A 6,596-nucleotide genomic window follows, 5' to 3' on the forward strand; every position below is an offset into this window, starting at 1 on the left:
TGTTCCATGATTCACTGTTTGCGTATAACACAGTGCTCCATGCAGAACATGCCCTCTTTAATACCTATCACCAGACTAACCCATCCCCCTACCCCCTCCCCTCTAGAACCCTCAGTTTGTTTCTCAGAGTCCATAGCCTCTCATGGGTTCATCTCCCCCTCTGGTTTCCCCCCCTTCATTCTCCCCTTTCTGCTATCTTCTTCTTTTTTTTTAATATATAATATATTATTTGTTTCAGAGGTACAGGTCTGTGATTCAACAGTCTTACACAATTCACAGCGCTCACCATAACACATACCCTCTCCAATGTCTATCACCCAGCCACCCCATCCCTCCCACCCCACCCCCCACTCCAGCAACCCTCAGTCTGTTTCCTGAGATTAAGAATTCCTCATATCAGTGAGATCATATGATAGTAATGTCCACAATAGCCAAACTATGGAAAGAGCCAAGATGTCCATCGACAGATTATTAAGTAATTCTTGATGTTTATCTCTAGTAGTACTGTCCTTATGAAAAGAAAGGATGCTTTTCCCAGTGTATTAGGCTGCTGTGATGTGCCTTCTAAAGTTGTTATAGTAAAACAAATGGATTATGTCAGTAAAAAAAGAAAAGAAAAGAAAAAACTACTTCTTAATGTCACTAAATCCTTATTGATTTGGGCTGGGCCAAACCGATCTGGAAAATTACTATTTGCACTTTCTTGCAGGCTGAAGGCCTGCTCCACTGCAATCATTTTTAAAGCAAGTTCCATCATTAGTCTACTGGAACACCAGCCATCTGACTACTCCGGGCAGTCCAGTGCATTTCCAATAAAGACCAACAGCCCAGGGAATGCAGCTTCTAACTTGGTGCTGGCTTGAGCCAGTACGGACCTGCTTGGAGGCATCAGCTTAGTGTGGCATCATGTTTGGTGGCACTCAGATTGGATATACAATGAGGGTTTGTTTTAAAGTATCTGAAGAATATTTTACAGTACAATTGGTTTGTAAGGATCCTAGGAGCATTTGCTAAAGTTACAAGCTCTAAACAAGAAATTTTAAGCAGCCTGGTCTGCACAAGCAGTGAGGCATTTGCCTCAAGAAATGTGATCAAATCTGAAGTTAGTGCACGTATTCCTTCTTATATCTGTAGTGCTACAGGTAGCCTTTGCCAATTCACAACCTGACCATGATTCAAATACCTTCATGTGGGGTCCAATTTTAGTGTCCTGTCTAGGTTAGGATATTAGAGCAAAGAAGTGGGAGTGGTGGAAATCAAGGGGTCGCAAGGTCTAGGCCAAGGAAGTTCAGAGAGAAGAACAGAGAAGAACACATCAGGATAGGTATATGTGACTAGCTAAGAACATTCCCTGTACTACCTTGGAGATATGATGGCTGTCACTATCATGAGTGAATATAACTCTCTATGAGAGAAATAAGGAAGAATAAAGAAACCAGGGATGGGACACTAGGGTGGGGCCACATGTCACTGTGCGACCCATCCATTGAGAGGTATTTAATAAGAAACTTAAAATAATTAATTCTACGTATTCAATATATTTTTTAAATAAACGAACTATTATAAGAACTAAAAGAACTACAAGTGAATTGAAATACCTGCCCTTATGGAGTTTACATTCCAGTGTGGAGCAGGAGACAGGCAAGAAACAAAAGAAACAGATTCTTTCCCTGAATGATCTCATCCAGCTCCATGGCTCTATTTACCATTTATATTCTAACTCATAAATTTACATATCTAGCCCTGATGTCTCCTTAGGACTCCAGACTTATTTATCCAATTGCCAGTTTAATGTCTCTATTTGGGTCTTATGGGCCCCTCACGTTGAACATGACCAGGAGAGAATTCTTAATATTTTTTCCCAAAATCTGTTCCTCCTACAGCATATCCCATCTTGATAAATGGCCTCATCACTCCTCCAGTTGCTCAAATGAAGACCTAAGAGTCATCCTTGGTTCCTCTCTTTTCTTCACCCTCCTGCCTCTAGTCTGCCAGCAAATCTTGTCAATTCTACTATCAAAATACCTGCTGGATCTGACCATCCTCACCACCTCCATGGCTATAGCCCCAATCTGAGCTGTTACCATCTCTCACCCGAACAACTGCAAGAGACTCCTAATTGGTATCCCTGGCCTCCACTTTTTTTTACCATCTAGTCCATTTTCCACAAAGCAGTCAAAATTATCTTACATACTATGAATTAGATCATATCACTCTTCTGCTTAAAAACTAATGATTTCCCATGACCCTAAGAATTAAACAGGAACACTTTTTCAAGGCTTCCCATAACGTCTGGTCAAGATCTGGCCCTAGCTTATTTCTACCATCTCATCTCCTATCAGCCTTTCTCTCTCTTCTGCTTACTAAGCCCGAAGTACACTGGTCTCCTCCCTATTGGTTGAACCAGCCCAAGCCCTTTCCCTCAGCTTGCCCTCTGCCTGCCCTTTGCCATTTATCTTCCCTCTGCCTGTTGCTATCTTTCTCTGGATCTTCACAAGGCTTGGTCCTTCTTATCTTTCCAGATAACCACCTCAGAGCAACCTTCCATGGCTATCTAAAATAGACCCAAGTCTATTTTTCTGGCATGGCACCTTATTTGTTTTTTTCATCATACTTATTGCAACTTGAAATTACTTCTCCTGTGTGTGTGTGTGTGTGTGTGTGTGTGTGTGTGTGTGTGTGTGTATGCATTTATGTCTCTCCCATTAGGCTGCAAGACCCAGGAATGCAGGGGCAATGACCATCTAGTGTCCATGTCCAACTCAGTAAAAAATGTTTTAAATGAACAAATGAGTGAAGAAAGATTCTGGAATATAGGCATCATGAAGGTCTGGAGAGACTAAAACTATGGGTTTTCTAGGCCCCAGACCTTCACACCAAGGACTGTTCAGGTTAGGTACAAACTTTCAGGATAAGATCAGAGCCAGAGATTACTATGGCCAGGGTGCATTGTATGGAAGCCAGAGCAGTAATTTCATCTGTATTAGGTCAAAGAGAAAAGAGTGAAATAATAAATTCAAGTCTAGCATGAAGTTGGCCCTGATAACCAATGTCCAGGGAACACAGAACTTTTCTTTTATTAGAAGCAGAATACTACTTAACAAGAAGAAATAAATGCTTTGGCATTAGACAGACCTTGGTTTCAATACCAGCTTAGCCACTGACAAGCTGGGTGACTTTGGGCAATTTATTTAGCCTACCTAAGCATCAGTTTTCTCATCAGTAAAGTGGTTACAGTGATACATCTACTGCATAGGGTTATTGCAGGAACTAATGAGAATAAAATGTAGAACAGAACCTAGCACATAATACAAACAAATGATGAACAAGAAAAATAAGTATGAGGAGGAGAAAAAGGAGAAATGAGCTCTCACAAGTTTATGCAGACCTAGGATTCTGTCTATATCATTGCCTTGGCTTGGGTTCTCAAGAAGTGACTGTGATTGCCTGGCATGATTACATGGATTATAATCTGAAGGCTGTGGCCATACTAAAACCCAGTCAATTCATCAGGAAAAAAATAGAATCATTCAAGCTAATCAGATGACCCAGGGCTCAGACCATGGGCCAGCGGTGGCTTACTAGCCCAGCAGTTCTATGCCACCAATATCCATGTGGATCACTTGACACTAACTCCTCCTCATACTTTGAGGTGGAGATGTATGGGTAGGGCACAGAGTCACAGATGGCCATGGAGTCAGGAGAAGCTTCAATATGGCTTCCTTCAAAGAATACCACAAATGCAGTACAGTCAAAAGAAGTCACTTAGCTCCAGAATGAGGGCATAAATTCTGAGAAGTAATCATACCAATAGTTGTTCTTGATGCACAAATAGAAGTAGCAGTGAATTATCAATCCTAAAATTAGAAAGGAATATTTTCTATGAATATTTGTAGTTCATTATTGACTTTTGAGGCTCATTATACAAGTACTAAAATATGGAATTTTATGATTACTTTGTATAATTATATATAGACAAAGAGAGCCAAACTCCCTTTAAAATCAGTGGGAGATGTGCATGAGGGATGAGAGATAAAATTGGTCCCTACGTATTTTTCAATTTTGCCTGATGTAGAATTCAATACTTCAAAATGACAAAAGACTCATCTTGTTTTCAAATAGACTATAAAGCATGATAATAATAATTTATTTACATAGCTGTGTTCTTCTGGGAGATCACAGCATTTTGCAGCTGTTCTCTTAGCTATTTTCATATTGGAAGGGGTAAGAGTTTTTATTCTCTGCTTTTTTTCCAGCTATGGAAACTGAGGCACAGAGTGGCCAAGACATTTATTAACAATAGCATAATAGGCTGTTAATACATTGTGTTTTAAAATGGGATTAATAAGGATGCCTGCCCTATCTCATACTGTTGCTATAAGGGCATGGATAAGACTCCTCTTGTGTGAGGCATCAAACTATCTTAACCTTACCTCCCACTCCAGCCACTACTGCATTGTTTATTTCCCTGAAGACTTCTAACCTGACAATGCTTCATCTTGGACCCACTGCTACTATCTCTTGCTCTCTATCCTGTGGTTTTGAGGACATCTAGGATTTGGATGTCCTTGGGGCCTGCCTTGAGCAAGGGGAGCTAGAGTTGATGGAGAAATGCTTTCCACATTTTCCCTCTAGACTGGCAGTTTTGAGATATACTCTTTTAGATACCTCAGTTTCCCAACCACCCACAGAGATACCCAACTCAAGAATGTCTCCTTGTGTTGTCTTTTCCATCCTTCCCTGTTTCACTTCCCCATCTTTCTCCCTGGAATTACTCCCCAAATATATTACCTGCACCCAAGCCTCTCCCTTGGGCTCTGCTTTCAGAATAACTAAGGCCAAGAAAGAATGACATGAAATAACATAAATGAGAGAAATTGAAAACCCAAAGTGCTATGTAATATAAGCTATTAATATTACTTATGTAATGTTAGCAGTATTCATACAAATTATAACCATCATAATTAATGCTCACATTGAAGCTACTGAAGGACTGAAGCAAAAGTTGACAGGTATTTTTGAAATTCTGGAATCACCACAAATCAGTAGTATGTCTTCTTCTGGAGGAACACAAAAATTTCAAGAGGTATGCAGGCAAAGAGTTAAGGGAATCAACTTCCAGTGTCATCTCAACTTCCATATGTATAATTCATAAAACTGACCTGCCTGAGAACATGCTTACAGTCAAGGTGTCCTACCAAGTTTTCTCTTCCCCATCTCTCCTTTCACAATCATCCTTCTCTCCCTACACAAATGAGAAGCAGAACATTCATCTTTACTTTTACTATAATGGATCCCATCTTCAGGAATATGAGAGTCCTAAGAGAGCAAAGCAAAGAGAGCACTGGTAAGAAATAACTTACACAAACCTCTCACTGCCTAATGGTCCTGTAGCTTCTCTTTAGTGTGCTGTTAATTTACACACATAGATTAAAAATGCCCTCATAATGCAAACAATGAATCATGGAACACTATATCAAAAAGTAATGATGTAATGTATGGTGATTAACATAACATAATAAAAAAAATGCCCTCATAAAAGCAGAACATGTACTTATGTATAAGTGTAGGACAAAATGTTTCTAAAATGCTATCTAGAATGTGATGCCCAGAACTTTGGGAAACCAGTTTCATTTAATTTGGAAAAAAATCTTTCTCCTTAGCTGATACACTTTTACTAATTCAGTCAAATGAATAATTATAAGCAACAATTTTCAACAATAAAATTAAATTACTAATCTACATATATATAATAATTCTCAGTGTCTTCCTTTCTGTGTACCCTGAGTTTTAAAGGCACTTCTAGAAAATTTAGATTAGAAAACTGAGATATAGCATATAAAGCATGTATATGTGTGTATATGTATGTGTTTATGTGTTTGTAGCCCATGAAGCAAGTTCTAAAATGTACAATTTCCAATTTTTTAGTTTGTAATTTCTTATTTTGAAATAATTTTGGATTTTGCCCTTGTAATTAATGTATACCTTGGGGGAGATACTTTGAGACTATGTGAATGTCCTGGTTCTCTATAAATTTTGCCTGCCATTTTTAGTATCTGTTGATGGATCTTATCTGCTACAATTGTTACTGTGGTGTTCTAACACTGTGGTGTTCTAGTTCCCTCATTTTTTCTACATTTGTTAATTGGAATTCTTGTGGAATAGCTATCCCTCCTCCATTCATTCATTCATTCATTCAATTATGTGTTATATCAGTATGGACTCATGGATATTTCTTGTATCTTGATGGGCTATAATCCTGTACTGTTGTTATTTATTTTGTTTCTCAAATTGTTCCAGCTTTGACCATTGGTATCCTTAATAATTGGGAAAGAAACCGTGTTGCAAGTCAGATGGTTTAAATTATTGACTTTCAACAAAATGGAGGGACTAGTTGAATTATCAGCTGATTGATCATTAAAAACAATGTCGATGAGAGAACCCTGTAATTTTTTATATGTAATGCAGAAGATGCTCAAAAAATTAAGTCACATTGTAATAAGAAAACTTCCATTTCCATATACTTATTTAGTTGGACAAGATTTCTCTTTTTTTTCTTACTTAAATTCAATTAGCCAACATTTGGTACATCATTA

Source organism: Halichoerus grypus, chromosome X (assembly GCF_964656455.1).
Source record: "Halichoerus grypus chromosome X, mHalGry1.hap1.1, whole genome shotgun sequence".
Lineage (NCBI taxonomy): Eukaryota > Metazoa > Chordata > Mammalia > Carnivora > Phocidae > Halichoerus > Halichoerus grypus.